This window comes from Arachis ipaensis, chromosome B07, assembly GCF_000816755.2.
Source record: "Arachis ipaensis cultivar K30076 chromosome B07, Araip1.1, whole genome shotgun sequence".
Classification (NCBI taxonomy): Eukaryota; Viridiplantae; Streptophyta; class Magnoliopsida; order Fabales; family Fabaceae; genus Arachis; species Arachis ipaensis.
Window position 1 is genome coordinate 99,930,886 of NC_029791.2, and position 20,163 is coordinate 99,951,048.

Sequence of the window (20,163 nt, forward strand, 5' to 3'; positions counted from 1 at the left end):
AGTTCTTGAGATTGATACTCTGAATGCCATATTAGCTCAGAATAAAATATTGACTCAGCAAGTCAATATGATTTCTCAGAATCTGACTGGAATGCAAGCTGTATCCGGCAGTACTAAAGAAGCCTCCTCTAAAGGAGAAGCTTATGACCCTGAGAATCCTGGAATGGATGAAGTGAATTACATGGGAGAATCCTATGGAAATACTTATAATCCCTCATGGAGGAATCATCCTAATTTCTCATGGAAGGATTAGCAGAAGCCTAATCAAGGCTTCAATAATAATAATGGTAGGAGAAATAAGTTTGGAAATAGCAAGCCTTTTCCATTATCTTCTCAGCAACAAACAGAGAATTCTAAGCAGAGCCTCTCTGACTTAGCAACCATAGTCTCTGATCTATCTAAGACCACTCTCAGTTTCATGACTGAAACAAGGTCCTCCATCAGAAATTTGGAGGCACAAGTGGATCAGCTGAGTAAAAGAGTTACTGAAATCCCTCCTAGTACTTTCCCAAGCAATACAGAAGAGAATCCAAAGAGAAAGTGCAAGGCCATCAATATACCCAAAGTGGCCGAACCTATAGGGGAGGAAGAGGCAGTGATTTCCAGTGAGGAAGACCTCAATGGACGTCCACTGACCACTAAGGAGTTCCCTAATGAGGAACCAAAGGAATCTGAGGCTCATACAGAGACCATAGAGACTCCACTGAACTTACTATTGTCACTCATGAGCTCTGATGAGTATTCTTCCTCTGAAGAGGATGAAGATATTGTTGAAGAGCAAGTTACTCAGTATCTAGGAGCAATCATGAAGCTAAATTCCAAGTTATTTGTTAATGAGACTTGGGAGGATGAACCTCCATTGCTCATCAATGAACTGAATGCCTTGGCTCAGCAGAAATTACCTCAGAAGAAACCGAATCCCGGAAGGTTCTTAATACCTTATACCATAGGTACCATGACCTTTGAGAAGGCTCTATGTGACCTGGGGTCAGGTATAAACCTCATGCAACTCTCTGTAATGGAGAAACTAAGGATCTTTGAGGTACAAGCTACAAGAATCTCACTAGAGATGGCAGATAAATCAATGAAACAGGCTTATGGACTGACGTTAGGATTTTTGCCAGTAAAGAATTTCATAAAAACAGTCACGTTGTAGATATAGTCTCTAAATCGACAAAAATCCCTTCGTACAAATATTTTGGTTGTAACAAGTAACAAACCCCTTTGAAATTGATAACCGAGTATTCAAACCTCGGGTCGTCTTCTCAAGGAATTGCAGGGAGGTATGTTCTTATTATTGGTTATGAGTTTGTAAATTGGGGTTCTGGAGTTTGGGCAATGCGCACAGGTATATTTTCAAGCAATAAAAATAAATAAATAACTGTAAAATAAACTCTTGACAAGGTATGAGAACCGGAAGTCCTATCCTGGTTATCCTTATCAATTGTGATGAGAATTGGATTTTTCTCCCACTTTGTTAACCTCTAACTATGAAGGTAAGTTAAGTGGATGAATTAATTCTGATTTCTCAAGTCCTAGTCTTTCCTTAGGAAAAGTTAGAGTTAGTGGAACTCGAATTAATTCTTGAAGAATTCTAATTTTCAATCAACAATGAGTTTGATAACTCAAGAGTCTCCAATTATTTAACCAAAGCCAAAAGGGAAGAAAGTCTACTTGAATGAAAATAACTTGGATAAACACAGAGCATTAATAAATTAAAGAGAGCAATCATAAGTCTGAAATATCTCGAATTATATTAAATAAAATATTCAAATCATAACATGGAAAAGTTCATAAATTAAATTGGAAAAATAAATAAAAATAAAGAACCTGGGATTGAGAGTCACTCCTAAAACTAAGAGAAGTCCTAAATCCTAATCCTAAGAGAGAGGAGAGAACCTCTCTCTCTAAAAACTACATATACTCCTAAAATTGTGAATATGAGAGCCTCCTTATGAATGGATGTATTCCCCCACTTTATAGCCTCTAATCTGTATTTTCTGGGCCGCAAACTGGGTCAGAAACAGCCCAGAAATCGTTGGAAAAGAATTCAAACACACTGATTTCCGTCACTGCGACGCGGCCGCATGGATCACGCGGTCGCATCGCCTAGCGTCAGGGAAACTATAGCATATTATATATCAAATCGAAGCCCTGGATGTTAGCTTTCCAATGCAACTAGAACCGCATCATTTGGACCTTTGTAGCTAAAGTTATAGTCGTTTGAGTACGAAGAGGTCAGGCTGGACAGCTTAGCAATTTCTCCAACTTCTTGTATTCCTTCCACTTTTGCATGCTTCCTTTCCATCCTCCAAGCCATTCCTGCCTTATAATATCTGAAAACACTTAACACACATATCAAGACATCTAATGGTAATAAGAGAGGATTAATAATAAGCAAATATAAGATCAAAGAAGCATGTTTTCAATCAAAACACATAATTAGGAAGGAAATATAAAACCATGCAAATAATATGAATAAGTGGGTAAAGAGTTAATAAAAATCACTCAATTGAGTACAAGATAAATCATAAAATAGTGGTTTATCAACCTCCCCACACTTAAACATTAGCATGTCCTCATGCTAAGCTCAAGAGAAGCTATAAAGATGAAGAGGAATGGTATGAAATGCAACCTATGAATGCAACTACATGCTAAATGCTTTTACTTACTTGGTTAAGAGTGAATAAGTTCTCCAAGACAAATACAAACCAATTTCCACTAATTCAAATCAGACAATAAAAAGCAAGTGAACTTGTAAGAAGACAGCTCATGAAAGCAGGGAACATAAAATCAAGCATTGAACCCTCACTGGTAGTGTGTATCACTCTAATCTCTCAAATGTATAGGGTTATTCACTCTACTCTTCTCTAGTCATGCTTTCTAAACCTTGTTCTTCATCTAACCAATCAACAATATTTAATATACCAATGCAAACATCATGAGGTCTTTTTCAAGGTTGTAATGGGGCTAAGGTAAGGGTAAAGGTATATATATGGCTAAGTGAGCTTTATAAATTGAATCTTTAATTAACCTAAGTTCTCACCTAATATACATATACTCTATATACTTTTAAATTCATGCCTAGCTACCCATAATTCCCACTTTTTTATAATTCCCATACTCATGTACCAAATTTTCTTTAATTTTTTTTTCACATGTGCATTGATCTTTTATTAAACTTAATATTGGGGTAATTTTGTCCCCTTATTTATTTACTTATATTATATATATTTTTTTCTTTTTCTCTCTCTTTTTTTTGTAGAGAAATAAACATAACTTATCAATGCACATGGATTTTCTATTATTTTTCTATTTTGGTTTTTCATGAGTAGGTTCCCAAATTCCCAATATTCAAATAAATTAGAAAGATGATACATTCCCTTATTAACCCATGTTCCCACAATTTCCCCACACTTAGTTGATGCACAATCTCTATCTTAAGCTAACCAAAGATTCAATTGGGGTTTTTAATTTGTTTTTCTGCTTAAGGCTAGTGATGTGGTAAAGTATAGAATAAATGGGGATTAAAAGGCTCAAAGTGGCTGACAAGGGTGATTTAAAGGGTAGGCTTATTTGGGATAAGTGAGCTAAAATCAAACAATGGCCTTAATCATATGCAAGCATGTAAATATACTAAATAATGGACATATAGATTGGAACAAAATATAGATTACAATTATAAAGAAGAAAATACACAGGAATAATATATTTATGGTTAAATAATGTAACCATATAAATAAGCTCAAATCTCACAGGTTGTGTGTTCTTTAACTCAAAAACCATGTTCCAAATACAATTTCAAACAAGTTTTAATATAATTTTTTTTTCAATTTAAATTAGTGAAATTTTTCAAAGATATGGTCTTAAAAAGAAACTTATTATTTTAACCAAGCAGTAACTAAATGCATAAAATCAAATAAATATGCAAATGCAACAACTAATTTAACGAAGAAAATTAAAACATTGGTGTTGAAACAGGGATGTACTAACCCACGGAGATCGGTATCGACCTCCTCACACTTAAAGATTGCACCGTCCTCGGTGCATGCTGAGGTGTGCAGGTGGACGGGTTGTTTCAACTGTTGCTTTTCTCTAAGGATTGTGCATATGGACTTGTCTGTCTTCCCATGTAAACGTCTTCCAGTTCTCTTCCTGGTGGCCATCCTGAAAGAAAAAAGGAAGAAAGGTAACCCAATAATAGAGATAAGAAAATAAATGAAGTATGGTTGGGTTAATGCCAAATGAAAAGGGTCTCATTTACATGGTAGCTACAACATGTAAGTGAGAAAACAATAGAAGCCATGGCATACCAGTGGTGCAGAATATGCAACAATGGGGAAGAGAGTGGGGAAGGAAAGATAATATAAATTAAAAATCAATACAAAAGTAATACAGGTATAAAAGATTGGCATTGATTTAAATAATATTACCTAACCAGAATAAAACAAGTCATAAGCACCAAGATAATACCAGAAAAGAAATAACAGTTGAATAAGAACATTTGAACACCAATGGTAAAATAATAAATTTAGAAAAATAAAAATATGCAATGAATGAAAGTATGCAAATAAATAAAATAAAATAAAATAAGAGGGAAAAAGGATGAGAAGAAGAAAAAGAAAGTGAGAAAGGAGAGAGAAGGAAGAAATTAGGATTAAAAAAGAAAAGATAAGAAAATTGGCACTAATCTGGATAGGTTGTGCGACGCTGGCGACGCGGTCGCGTGGGTGACGCGGTCGCGTGGTGCGCGATAAGGTTGGGTGACGCAGACGCGTGGGGCACGCGATCGCGTGACTCGATTTGTGCTAGTGGCGCGAGTGCAGCCTCGCGGTCGCACAACTCTCTGTTCAAAACTCAGTATTACCAAAATCCAAGGTGACGCGATCGCGTGGGGCATGCGATCGTGTGAGTGGCCATTATGAGGATATGACACGGGCGCGTAGGGCACGCGTTCGCGTGGTAAGGCTTGGGCTTCCAGCACGAGTCCAGCCCAACTCCAGCTCAACTTTCGGCCATGCACCCGGTTGACGTCGATTTTCAGGTCACGCGGTCGCGTGGGTGACGTGGTCGCGTGAGAGGCATGTTTCTCATATGACGCGGACGCGTCAGCGACGCGGTCGCGTGGATCAATTTGTGCCATTAGCGCGCCTCCAGCCACGCTTTCGCGTGACTCTCTGTTCAACCTTATTTTCTTCCAAATGCACATACGACGCGGACGCGTCGCATGCAAAAATCCTTTTTTTTTATCTGAAAAAAAAAATGCAGAATGCAGTGTTAATATGATTGTGATGCAAAACTCCAAGTTCAATAAAATAGAACTCGAAAACAAATAAAACTAAATAAAAATGAAAAAGGAACGATCATACCATGGTGGGTTGTCTCCCACCTAGCACTTTTAGTTAGAGTCCTTAAGTTGGACATTTGGTGAGCTCCCTGTTATGGTGGCTTATGCTTGAACTCATCCAGGAATCTCCACCAATGTTTGTGATTCCAATGGCCTCCGAGGTCCCAAACTAGGCACGTAAAGCCTTTGAGCAGCTTCAAACAGGTTCTTAGGCTCCCGGGATGTTGGATGTCAGAACGGATTCCAGGATCCCAAACCTTGCTATTGCACCCGTCTTCTTGTTGATCATCATGATTCCATCCGGGTGGCAAGCAGTCTGAATTCTCACTAAAGTGGCCAACCAACTTCCTAGACCCATTCAGTTGAGCTCTACACCAACCTTTGCGTTTAAACTTTAAGTATGCAACCATGTTGAACCTTGCAGGACAGTTCTTACCACTGACCATCTTCCTCTTACTCTTAATGCCACAAAGAGTTCTAAGTTGACCATCCGTCTCCAGTAGCCCATATTCAAGTGGAATTAGAAAGCTAAGGGATATGAATTTTACCCACTTGAATGTTGTGAAGGATGATGGGAACTTAGGGGGAGGAGACTCCAATAACTTTGGCAAGGTGATTTCAAGATCCACTTCCTTGTGCTCTTCTCTGACAACTTCCACCTCTTTGCAAGCTTCTTCAATTTCAACCTCTTCCTCTTGGTAGCTTTCTTCCAATTCAATCTCTTCTTCATTGCTCACCAAGGGCATGGGAGGTTGTGCTTCTTCTTCTTTAATCTCCATCTCTTGATCAACCTCTACAAAGTCTTCAACCATGATCTGCCTTGGAGGTTGTACGCTCTCTTCAACATCAACATTAAACACCATGGAAGGAGGCTCTGTGACTGGACTTTCTAATGGAGGTACAACATCTGTTAAGTCTGCAACCACTTCTTCCTTTTTAATAATTGCTGCTCTGTCCAGTTGTTTAAGGATAAAATCGTACTCATCCTCGATGATTTCCTTTCTATGACAACTCCTTTCAATTACTCCTTTATCTTCAAGGGTCTCTCCTACCTTTACCCGTAAGGCCTCCTCTAGCTCCTTATGAAGTATGGATTCGCGAATATGATTCCTTTTTTCCTGCTCCATATCAATAGCATAATTGGGATCATCTTGCTCTTGGATTGATAGATGTGGGTGCTCTTCCATGGAGGGTGGTGATGGGATGAAAAGATCATTATGTGGTTGAAAAGGAAGTGCACCAGAGCTTGAGGGTTGGATTTTGGAGGTAGAGGGTTGGTTCATGCGGGATATAAGATTTTGGAGTGTAGAGGTGAGACCAATGATGTTAGAGATGAGTGTATTGTTATCCAATGGAGGTTGGGGTGGATCTATGTATGGCTCATTCGGTTCATAGGGTGGTTGGTATGGTGGATGTGGGTTAGGGTCATATGGAGGTGAATGGCGGTAGTTGGCTTGTGAGTGTGGTGGTTCAAAGTTGTGTTGAGGAAAGGGTTCATAGGCATATGGTGGTGGTTGTTGATAGTCCATTGGAGGTGGTTGTTGCCATAAGGGTTAATCAAATCCTTGTGACTCCTCCCATCTTTGATTGTTCCAACCTTGATGCCTATTCTCATTGTAATTTCTTCTTCCTGCAACATAATTGTAACCAGACTCATAGCCAAAGGGGTGAGAGTTCATAGTATCAAATAAAATTTAAAAATGAAAATAAAAACAATTTTAAATTAAAAGGTTATTTAAATTTTGAAATTTGAAATTTGATTTTTGAAATAAGATAAGATAAGATAAAAATTTTAAAAATAAAAATCTGAAAAAAAATTTTTCGAAAAAAATTAATTAAAAATATTTTTGAATTTAATGAGGAAAGAGAAAAATAATAAAATGACACCAAATTTCAAATTTTTAGATCAAAACGAAGAAAACAACTAAGAACAGCTTGAAGGTCAAGATGAACGTGAAGAACAACTTGAAGATCAAGATGGACACTAAGAATAAATTTTTGAAAAAATTTTTAATAATAAAATAAAAACCAATAACCTCTTAATGAAAAAGCAAAAATAAAAGCAAAAATAAAAACAAATAAACAAGCAAAAAGCAAATATTTACAATAACCAATAATAAGGCACACGTTCGCAATTCTCCGGCAACGGCGCCATTTTGACGTTAGGATTTTTGCCAGTAAAGAATTTCATAAAAACAGTCGCGTTGTAGATATAGTCTCTAAACCGATAGAAATCCTTTCGTACAAACGTTTTGGTTGTCACAAGTAACAAACCCCTTTGAAATTGATAACCGAGTATTCAAACCTCGGGTCGTCTTCTCAAGGAATTGCAGGGAGGTATGTTCTTATTATTGGTTATGAGTTTGTAAATTGGAGTTCTGGAGTTTGGGCAATGCGCACAGGTATATTTTCAAGCAATAAGAATAAATAAATAACTGTAAAATAAACTCTTGGCAAGGTATGAGAACCGAAAGTCCTATCCTGGTTATCCTTATCAATTGTGATGAGAATTGGATTTTTCTCCCACTTTGTTAACCTCTAACTATGAAGGTAAGTTAAGTGGATGAATTAATTCTGATTTCTCAAGTCCTAGTCTTTCCTTAGGAAAAGTTAGAGTTAGTGGAACTCGAATTAATTCTTGAAGAATTCCAATTTTCAATCAACAATGAGTTTGATAACTCAAGAGTCTCCAATTATTTAACCAAAGCCAAAAGGGAAGAAAGTCTACTTGAATGAAAATAACTTGGATAAACACAGAGCATTAATAAATTAAAGAGAGCAATCATAAGTCTGAAATACCTCAAATTATATTAAATAAAATATTCAAATCATAACATGGAAAAGTTCATAAATTAAATTGGAAAAATAAACAAAAATAAAGAACCTGGGATTGAGAGTCACTCCTAAAACTAAGAGAAGTCCTAAATCCTAATCCTAAGAGAGAGGAGAGAACCTCTCTCTCTAAAAACTACATCTACTCCTAAAATTGTGAATATGAGAGCCTCCTTATGAATGGATATATTCCCCCACTTTATAGCCTCTAATCTGTATTTTTTGGGCCGCAAACTGGGTCAGAAACAGCCCAGAAATCGCTGGAGAAGAATTCAAACAGGTTGATTTCCGTCACTGCGATGCGGCCGCATGGATCACGCGGTCGCGTCACCTAGCGTCAGGGAAACTATAGCATATTATATATCAAATCGAAGCCCCAGACGTTAGCTTTCCAACGCAACTAGAACCGCATCATTTGGATCTCTGAAGCTAAAGTTATAGCCGTTTGAGTGCAAAGAGGTCAGGTTGGACAGCTTAGCAATTTCTCCAACTTCTTGTATTCCTTCCACTTTTGCATGCTTCCTTTCCATCCTCCAAGCCATTCCTGCCTTATAATATCTGAAAACACTTAACACACATATCAAGACATCTAATGGTAATAAGAGAGGATTAATAATAAGCAAATATAAGATCAAAGAAGCATGTTTTCAATCAAAACACATAATTAGGAAGGAAATATAAAACCATGCAAATAGTATGAATAAGTGGGTAAAGAGTTAATAAAAACTACTCAATTGAGTACAAGATAAACCATAAAATAGTGGTTTATCATGGACTTGTAGAGAATGTCTTAGTGAAGGTTGAAGACCTGTACATCCCTGCTGACTTCATAATCCTAGACACTGGAAAGGATGAGGATGAATCTATTATCTTTGGAAGACCTTCCTAGCCACAGCAAGAGCTGTGATTGATATGGACAGAGGAGAGTTAGTCCTTCAATTGAATGAGGACTACCTTGTGTTTAAGGCTCAAAAATCTTCTTCTGTAACCATGGAGAGGAAGCATGAAAAGCTTCTCTCAATACATTGTCAAACAAAGCCCCCACACTCAACTTCTAAGTTTGATGTTGGGAGGCCACCATTAAGATCTGAGTCTCTATGAAGCTCTCTAAGAGCTCACTGTCAAGCTATTGACATTAAAGAAGCGCTTATTGGGAGGCAACCCAATGTTATTTAATTATATTTATTTTTATAGACATTTATTTTCCATTGTCATGTTATGTTTTCTTTAGGTAGATGATCATGTGGAATCATAAAAACAGCTGCAGAATTAAAGCAAAATAAAAAATAGCATAAAAAACAGCACACTTTGGAGGACAGGCTTACTGGCGTTTAAACGCCAGTAAGGATAGCAGAATGGGCGTTTAACGCCCAGTCTGGCAGCATTCTGGGCATTAAACGCCAAAATTGGCAGACAGACTGGTGTTTAACGCCAGAAAAGGGTGTCTGGCTAGCGTTAAACTCCAGAAAGGGTCATCAGCCTGGCGTTCAATGCCAGGAAAGGTAGCAGAGTTGGCGTTAAACGCCAGAAATGGCACACAGAGGGCGTTTAAACGCCAAAACGGTGCAGGGAGTAGAATTCCTTGACACCTCAGGATCTGTGGACCCCACAGGATCCCCACCTACCCCAACTCACTCTCTCTCCTCTTCACACCTTTCCATAACACTCTTCCCCAAATACCATTCACCTATTAAGTCCTACTCTCTTCCCCATAATCTCTTCACCACTCACATCCATCCACTATTCCCCAAAAACCCATCATAAAACCCCACCTACCTCACAATTCAAATTCAAAACATTTCCCCTCCAAACACAACCCCTTCTTATACGAATTCCCTCTCTCTCTCTCTTACCCTATAAATACCCATCCTTACCACCTTCAATTTCACACATCACAAACACTTAAACCCCTCCCCTTTGGCCGAATTCAATACATCCCTCTATCTCCTCCATTTCTTCTTCTTCTCCTCCTTTCTTTCTTCTTTTGCTCGAAGACGAGCAAACCTTTTAAGTTTGGTGAGGGGAAAAGCTCTGCTTTTTATTTTTCCATAACCATTAATGGCACCTAAGGCTGGAGAAACCTCTAGAAAGAGGAAAGGGAAGGCAATTGCTTCCACCTCTGAGTCATGGGAGATGGAGAGATTCATCTCAAAGGTCCATCAAGACTACTTCTATGAAGTTGTGGCCAAGAAAAGGGTGATCTCCGAGGTCCCCTTCATGCTCAAAAAGAGTGAATATCCGGAGATCCGACGTGAGGTTCGGAGAAGAGGTTGGGAAGCTCTCACCAATCCTATCCAACAAGTCGGAATCTTAATGGTTCAAGAGTTCTATGCTAATGCATGGATCACTAAGAACCATGATCAAAGTGTGAACCCGAACCCAAAGAATTGGCTCACAACGGTTCGGGAAAAATACTTGGATTTCAGTCCGAAAACTGTGAGGTTGGCATTCAACTTGCCAATGATGCAAGGAGATCCTCACCCTTTCACTAGAAGGGTCAACTTTGATCAAAGGTTGGACAAAGCCCTCATGGATATCTGTGTGGATGGAGCTCAATGGAAGAGAGACTCCAGTATATTTAATTTTAAAATTACTCTACTCTTCAATTTTATCAAAATATCTATTCATATCTATCTATATTCTTTTATAAAATCCTAATTTTAACCCTAATATCACAAATTCCTAATTTATAACCTAAATTCCTAAATCTACAATCAGAAAGGGAAAGAAAGGGCACGAGGAGCTTAAGGGGGGAAAACAGAAGGGAAGAAAGAAGGAAACGGAGAGCAGAGGGAGAGGGTGACGGAACAGAGAAAAAGAGGGAGAAGTGGATCGTCATCGGGGAGGGAGGAGACTGCCGCCGTCGTGAGCCATCACTGCGCGCTGCCGTCGAGTACACGGACCAGAGGGAGACGCGAGCAGTGACTGAGAGGAAGCTCCGTCCTTGTCGCCGTTCCATAGTCGCTGTTGAAGCCAACCTCGTTGTCGTCGAATCGTCGCTGCTGTGCCGCCATCAAGTCTGAGTTGAGGAAAGGAGACGTGGAGTCGGCGTCGCCCAGAGAGAAACGCGAATGACGAGGCGAAGCAGAACGCATGGTGGGAAGGCTTTCCTTGCCACTGCCGCCGCCGGAATCATGAACCAAGGTGGAGGAGAAGGCCGTCTTCCCCGTTGCTGCTATAATCGTCCGTGCTGCTGCCGGTGCTTCCTTGTTCTGTTATTCCTTTCTAATTCTTGTAAGACATTCTTGTTCTCAACCTCCACTTGACGTTCTTGTTTATTCCGCTGCCATTTTATTAGCCTTACTCTTGTTCCAATTTAATCTAGCCCCTATTCCACCCCTGAATTTCCAGAATTATTACTCTACCCAATATGAATTCATTGTTTTGCTCACTGTCGTGGCCAACTCGCGTTGCTGCTGCCCTGTCAAAGCTGTTGTGAGTGTTGCTAACATTGGCGGATAAGGGATGAAGGAGCTGCTGCATTTTGGGTGCAGCCCAACCAGTCATCACGCCACAATTCCGTCTTCGGTTTCGGTTTCTATGAAATTCGACATTGAGGTAGGGGGTTTAAAACGATTTCAATTTAAGAATGCCTACAAGGTTTATTGAATAACTGCAAACAGTGGCGGAACTTGAAATAAAATTTTGGGGGGGCAGATAGAAAATAATTGTTAAAATGTTTTTGATATGGACCCATTTAAGATAAGCTCGTCTAATCTCATTTTCTGGTTTGGGTGATATTGTCAAATTTAAAGCTATTTTTCAAGATCTCGTTCCAAAAAGTTAAGGTTAAAGTCATCAGATGAAACTTTTTGAACTTTTGAAGGTTATATCTCACTTTCTTCGTGATTCATTAAAGTAGAAGAACTATCTACATGTGTTGATATTGTAAAAGTTATATGTTCTCCTTCTTAAATATTAGCCTTCCTCAAAATGTATCAATTCTTTGATTTTTCATTATTATTTTATATAAAAATTTGAATATATATCCTGTAAAATATGTAAAGAAAAAGTTAGAAGAACAAATATTAAAATTTATAATATTTATTGAATTTTTTTTATCAATTTATACAAATACAATAATATTAATACTTATTGAATATTCTATTATTTTTTATCATATAAAAAATTAAATTAAATAAATAGTAAAATATAAAATAATATTAAATTAAATAAATAAAAAATATCTAATTTTTATATTTGAACTTAAAGATAGAGGGAGTGTTGTTTATTGAACTTATTAGATACTTTAAGTCATAGTAAAATATTTTTGAACTATTTTTTATCTTTTGAAAAAGTACTACTAAGTTTTTTATAAAAAGTTTGGGGGGCCATGGCCCCCCCTTGTCTGAACTAAGCTCCGCCACTGACTGCAAATAGATTTAATAGCTGTGAGTAATTGATTGATTATGTAATTATTGAATTGTGGCTGAAATTGTGATTGGAATGGTTGAGATTGTGATTTGGAATTGTTGATTTGTGATATTGATTGATTATGTGGATTGGGAATTGCTTGATGACTAATTGTTGAGAATTTCTGAATTTTAATGGGTTATGTTGGATTTGTTGCCGTTGAGTTGTTATTTGGTATATTGTAATGTTAATGAACTTGGTTGGTGGTTGATTTGGAACTGGTTTTGAGGGGTTTTGAAGGGTTGGATTTTGAATACAAAATAGATTGCTGAAAAACTGATTTTTGAAATTAAAAGGTGACTTTGGAAGTGAATCAGTTATTCAACGATAATCGAAATGATATAAGAGTAAAGGCTGAGTAAAGTATAATAAAATTTGTTGTTGGGACTCAATTTTGAGAAGTTTGAATTAATTATAGAACTAGTTATGATTTTTCAAAGTTAAAATGTAAAACTTGATTTCTGCATTATTTTTAAAGGAAGCCGGAAACTTTGAAAAACTATAACTATTTCTGTGATTATCGGAATTGCGTGGAACCAAGTCCGGATTGAGCTTGGGGATATAGAGAACTGGACTGCTGAATTTGAGACTTTTTCACTAAGTTTATGATTTATGGTGAATTTTTGAATCATGGATGTCAAAACTGGTTTTTCTGCAGAACGTTTAACGCAGCAGCAACTTGATTCCTCTATTAGAAATTCTGCAGTTTGAATTTTGAAATGAAACTAATTTTAAATAAAACTTTATTCCTATTATTTTAATGCCGTAAAATTTCAGAACAATTGGACTTGTAGTTTTAAAGATATGAATTTTTGAAGGATGATGCATTATGCAGAAAAAGCCAGATTCTGTTTTCTTAAATTAGTAACTTTGGAAGTTTATAACTTTTGATCCTGGATAGATATTGATATGTAACCAATTGGAGGTGAAAATTAAGTATGTTTAGTATATGTGATTTAAATTTCAGGATTTTTCATGTTTTAATAAGTGAGTTATGGGACTTGGAAGAGGTTGTGTTCAATGATTTGTAAAACAGAATTCTGCAGAAAATTACCTAACTTCCAAGCTACGTAACTCCTTCATTAAAAATGGTATGACCCTGGAACTAATTGAGAAAGAAATTTGGATGAGTTATGTTTAACCACATTAATTTTGAAGGTAATTGGATTTAATTTGGATTTTATATGAAATTTCAAATGTTGTATGGTACTGCTGTCTTCTGGTTTTAAAACACTGCAGAACAGTCACGGTTTTGCTTATATTCCCGAAGCTATAGTCAGCGAAAAATTATGATTTTTGATTTAATAGAAAGCTTAATCCGAGACGATCGCATGGATATAAAGTTTATGCAATTCCAAATTCATTTGATATTTTAAAAACAAAATGGAAATCAGGCTGTCAAGTTGTGTTGGTAATTATTTTGGATATGGAATTTAAGAAATAGATTTTCTATTATCAAATGTTTTTGAAAATATATTACTGTGGCAAATGCTGAAAGAGGCTGATGAATTGTTGAGAAAGAAGGAACCCGTAAGGGTGGATAAGTACTATTTTTAAAGGAGATTATGTCCAAATTTTTATAAAAAATATAAGGATTTAATCAAAATAAATATTCAAGGCTTATTTAATAATAATAACTTCAATGATTCTTTTAAGAAAAGAATATTTGATCTATGAGATTGTTGGCAAGGGCGTGGGTCTAGTCCCTCTTGCGAATTTGCAATTATGAAAGAAAAAGGAAAGAGTAAAGTACTTATTGTATGATTATCTGTTGCTTGAGGCAACCCAAGAGATATTATTTGTTTGTTTGTTGCTTGAAGCAACCCAAGAGATGTTTGTTTGTTGCTTGCGGCAACCCAAGAGATATTATATATATATTTGTTGCTTAATGCAACCCAAGAGATATTATTTATTTGTTTGTTGCTTAATGCAACCCAAGAGATGTTTGTTTATTTATCTGTTGCCCTGAGGCAACCCAAGAGTAATTCTCCGTTCCCAAGAGTATATATTTCCTGCGAGTAGAAAGCAGAGGCTGTCTCAATAGAGCTGCTAATAATTATATGCGCATTTATTTGAACGGAAAATCGTATCCGGGAAATCGTGAACTCGTGACCGGATAAATGTCAGGAATGCAGGTGCTAACCGACACATGAGCTCATGGCCTGTACTAGGACTAGACATTCATCATATGCATCTATGTGACATTGTTTGGGTGTGCATATTGTAATTGGTTTGCCTAAATGAATTATTCTGTTAACTGTTAATTGCTATATTTGATATAATTGCTCTTGATTGTGTTTGAACCTCATTACTTGTGTTTGAAATTGATTGGCTAGATTGTGGTGAATTGGGTGTTGGTTGAATTGCTTGGGCATGAGGCCATGACTGGTTTGTGTTGGAAGTCTAGTTCTGTATAAAGTATCTGACTGGTTCAGCACAGACTTAATGAACCTATGCTTGGAGCAGGATGATCATTTATACCGCGTAGGTAACTTCTTTTATGTTATGGTCTAGTAAGGTATAAAAAATCAAACTGGTTCAGCATAGACTTAATGAACCTATGACTGGGACAGGTTGGTCATTCATACAGTCTAGGAAACTTTTAAAAGTTTTACAAGAAAAATATGGATTTAGGATATTGAGTAATTAACTAATGCTTTTAAAGAAAGTTAGTTTCCTTTTAGATGTCTATGAATGCAGTTAACTATTTGCGCTTTATTCTTTACTTTTACGGCATTCTCGACCTCTACTGAGAACATGTGGTTTGGTTCTCACCCCCAAATTTTCCACCCTTTCAGCGACAGGTTTGAAGACGCAATTTGAAGCTGTGAGCGATCAGTAGGCTTTCTTTATGGTTTTAATTGCTTTCATAGAGTTCCCTCGCTCTTGTCCTTTGAGATTTTATTTTACATAGAGGGGTAGGTTTAGTATATTGTATTTGAGTTTTATTTGGTCTCTTTTGTATAAGAATTATTATCAATAATATTTATGTGATTATTATTATTTGTGAATGTTTTGAATTATGACTTTAATGAATAAAAAAATAAAATTTTCTGGCATTTTCTTAAAACTGAAACGCGAACTCGATACAAAGGCTCGATAATTAAGTAGTTAATACTAGAGAAGGTTACGTAATGTTCTTTCTAGTGGAAATACCCTGACTTAAGCAAGGTATTTTGCTGGACGGGACGTTACAATATGGTATCAGAGTAGTCCTTCCTGTAGAGCCTTGGGAGTGGACTGACTATGCTTCATTGCATACTCTGAGTGTCTGTCATACTTTATAGCTTGTTCTGATGACAAGAGTTTGTGTTTTATATGCATGACTGTTTGATGATTAATGCTATTAGATTACCATTGCATATCTCATGGTATCAAGTTTGGCCAACTTAATACTAATGATTTATGTATATGGAAATACTAATGGGTTATCATAGACGAAATAGAAGTGATAAGGTTAATGCGAATCACGAGGTTTTGGGGACGTTAGAAACTAAATTCTAGAGACTAGTTCCATTTCGACGTATGATCTTTATTCGTGCTTAGTGTTATCTCTTTCTCTACTAATTGTATTGGAATTTCTAGTTTTTGATCTCTTTCTTGCTAATCTTGTATTATCATTTGTGCATGTCCTTGCTTGACTCTGTATCTGGTTGTTGCTTGAATCTTTTGAAACATTTATCCTTACCTTACAAACTCTATGCTCCTTGCTCTGAATTCGGAATTATTTCGGTACAGCATACTATTTCTTGAAATTTCCTTCTTGAGTACTTGCTTCAGATTCTCTTCGAGAAAAATTCAATTTACAACTTTTCTTACTTGGCTGTATCCACAACCCTTGCTTAAATTTTGATGGGATTGTTTTTAATTCGGTCTAGACTTTCTTACATAAACTCTAAAACTTCTTTATATAGTTTAATCTTGTTTATCTGTGATATACCACTTATCTTTTATTGATTTATAGAAAATCTTATTTCAAAATTTATTCTTTAAATAGAAGCTGATTTTCAGCCAACTTTATTATAATTTTATAGCTATTCTTACCTAATTATGTATTTAAGTATCCTCCAAGATTTTTAAAGAAAATATTTTGCCCATAACACCAAACAAGCTTTAATTTACAAACCATGCATGATTTGCTTAATCTGAAATTAAAATCGGTATAACGTATTATTTATACTAAGTTTAGTACTTTTGAAAAATGTTGGGTTTAAATATTTTTCTTTGAAAAAGATAAACTAATTCCTTCTGTTTCAAGTTGAAATTGTTCTAAATTGCTGTACTATCTTTTCTATTACTGTTCATATCAAAACTCTTTAATTCAAAATCCTTTCTTAAGCTTTCAATTTAATTCTCCTTCCGGTATATTTCATTGCTTATATATATCCTTGTTGTTTGATAATCTTACGTATTCCTTCAAATCCTTGCGAAATACCATCTTGTACAATTGCGAACTTGAGTATTCTTCCAATTTCTCGCATAAACCTTTCGTGCCGTTTGTCTTTCTCTTCTCAAGTTTCGTATTCCTTATATGCGGTAGTTCTTAGGGACGCGATTTGTGCGTACGGAAAGTGAATCTGGTCAGTATACGAAGTTATAAGAAGTTGTGGAGATTTAAGGCGACGAGAGGAAGTGATCATGCTTTGTTAAGAGTTCTGTAACACCCTAATATTCAAATCCTTATGCTCGAGTCATAAGTCAATGATATTACGGTGGTACAACTCTCAGGTGGATTTTTAATATATAAATATAGGTAATTTTCGAAAGGAGTATTAATCGAGAAGCCTGAAAAGAGTAGAAATAAAATCGCGAAGATGTATCACTCATATTTCGACAACGAAAAGTTAAACTGCTAAGCCGAACGCGATATATGGACAAGGCATAAAGGAGATTAAGAGATAGATAACAGATAGATATTTATAGCATAAGTAAATAGCCACTAGTCGCGACCCGCGAAGTTTAGGCCGACTAGGGTACAGTATGAAAGTAGATGACAACAGTATATCCTAATCTCTCCCAAAGAAAACATAAGAGCCTCTATAGGCAAGTTCCAAAAGAGTTCAATACATAATATAATCTTTTCAAAACAAAGGTGGAGAGATTCTAAGCAAAACACAAAGTAGAGAAAATAAATATCTTCGCCGTCTCTCAGACGAACCACAGCTCACTTCTGAGCACCTGGACCTGTATCTGAAAAACAAGAGATATATACGGAATGAGAACCCCGGGCCCATGGGTTCCCAGTACGGTAAAAGTGCCAAATAAATTCAATGTACTGCAATAAAAACTCATTAAGCATCCTAAACTTCTTCACCAATTATTCATTCTAGGTTCTCGCTAATCCATGAATAGGCAACTGTCATAAGGGAGTGCTAAATCTAAGGCAGGTGTTTAAAAGCTCAACCTGGAGCGAGTGGAATCACCACTACTACCGCTACTACCCAGGCGTCACAATCTCTGACCTGGAGCAAGTGGGACGAACCACAACCCTTGCTACTACCCAGGGTCTCAATCTCTGTCCTGGAGTAAGTGGGACGAACCACAACCCTTGCTACTACCCAGGATCTCAAAACATACATTCGTTCAGTTTAGAAGCAATCATCACTGTTATCAAATCTCAAATATTAACCTGGAGCAAGCGGGACGAACCACCACCTTACTACTACCGAAGTATCACAAATACACATGTGTTCAAAACTCCATAATTAAACTCATTTATCATAAACATCCTTTTCCGTCTCATATCCGGAGCATGTGGACAACGCCACTGCCTACTACCCGGGGTCACACATCACATTTCAACCTTTTTTCATTGTTATCCATGTAACACATTCATTTATTAATCATATAGGCATTTATACTCAGCCATAAACAATAATGGCCTTGCCGTAACCCGGCAATAACGTATTCGCTCCTATTTAACTTATTATTTAATTAATTTCAGTTAGACCGGGTATTATATTCTACCCCCCTAACAGAAATTTTTGCCCTCGAAAATTCCATCCATCACTACGAGTACGCGCACGTAGTGTGCCTTTATATCCAACACATAACAGTTCCAAGGTCTTTTTACTCTGCACGCTTCCATTGTCGCGCTCTGATTTCTCTATCCCTGAGGGTCTCGGTCGTTCATTCAACGCCGACCAACAGCCTCGTTCCTTACTTTTACCGTCTCATCAACTCACACCTTATTAAATCTCACAAGTACTCAACCACAACTTAGCATGACTGGCATTTCAAATCAATGTTTCTAAATCCATCATTTAGGACCGTACCATTCCTTTTCTATTTAAATCAAAGGAACTAAAAGTCACGGGTTCAATCCGTTTCACCAAGAATCCAGAAATCAACCAACTACATAACAAACATAACACATCATTCTCAACAGAAAATCATTTACATCTCAGGCATTTATTCATTTGTATTAAGGTAAATCCTTACTTGGACCATCTGGTTTGCTTCTCAGTCTAATATTAAGCTTGACATTCCCAGTTTTACTGTACAGGCGATATTATAAAATCACGCACTGTCCTTTAAGCCTGATTATTGCAATTACCTCAATCTTACTGTCGCAATCGGCCTGAATCCTAACTCTCTCCTTGTTGGAAATTTCTTGATACATGCCCTGGTAACCCGCACTTGTAACATACACCTAACCCCAATCGGCACGGCCTATATGGGTGATGACTTTCGCATCTCTGACAACTCGAAACATCAGAAGCAGCCGCTGCCCGTTTTCCCTTACCGTTTCTTTGGGACTCCTCACTCTTCGCAAAGTTATTCCGTCCTTGGGGAAAGTGTTGTATATATCCTCTCCCCTTAAACTCTTGACCCCTTGTTGGGTATTCTTGATTGTGCTCCCTGCGGTGGGACTCCCGATGGTCATTCTTCGCCTCAACAGCCTTCCTCACACATTCTTCAGCAATACGGCTCTTGTTCACTAACTCTGAAAAAGTTCGGATCTCCATTGGTCCCACTGAACTTAAGATGTCGCTCCGGAGCCCTCCTTCATACTTAATGCATTTTCATTCCTCGAAGCCTCCCGGAGCTCCTTGACACATGCAGAAAAACCTGAATAGCTCCTCAAATTTGTCTGTATACTCAGATACGGACATAACACCTTGCTTTAGCTGCAGTAACTCCAATTCCTTGGCTGTCCTGGCGGAATTCGGAAAGTACTCCTTATAGAATTCCACCTGGAAGGCATCCCAAGTGATATGATCATTCCCCTGTTGCAGGAGACGTCGAGCCCCTTGCCACCAATGCGATGCTTCCCCTGTGAGTAGATAGGTAGCGAATTCAACACGCTGCTCTTCAGGCACCAACTGCACTTGCAGTGCTCGCTCCATGGCCTGAAACCAAGTATCAGCTTCAGTCGGATTGGTAGTTCCCTTGAACTTAGGTGGATTAACTTTTAAGAAGGTTGCCAGTGTCATCGGGCCCTGAGCTTCCCTTCTGCCATTGCCATTATTGTTCATCTGTTGTCCAAGAGACTCCGCAGTGGCCTGCATAGTAGCAGCCATATTCTCCAACACCGCAATAAGGTTTACCGGGTTATTCGGGTTGATTTC

General features: G+C 37.4%; 1 long non-coding RNA gene across 3 annotated transcripts in view; it reads left to right on the forward strand.

The window, feature by feature from the left end:
• The window catches only part of LOC107609810, a 32,365-nt gene continuing 23,119 nt past the window's right edge, over positions 10,918 to 20,163 (forward strand). For 2 of the 3 annotated variants that reach the window (XR_002350191.1, XR_001613265.2), the window contains exons 1-2: positions 10,920 to 11,413; positions 11,531 to 11,737. This is a non-coding gene — a long non-coding RNA (uncharacterized LOC107609810). Of the gene's footprint in view, positions 11,414 to 11,530; positions 11,738 to 20,163 lie in introns of all 3 variants that reach the window. The other variant, XR_002350190.1, reaches the window with a different exon arrangement.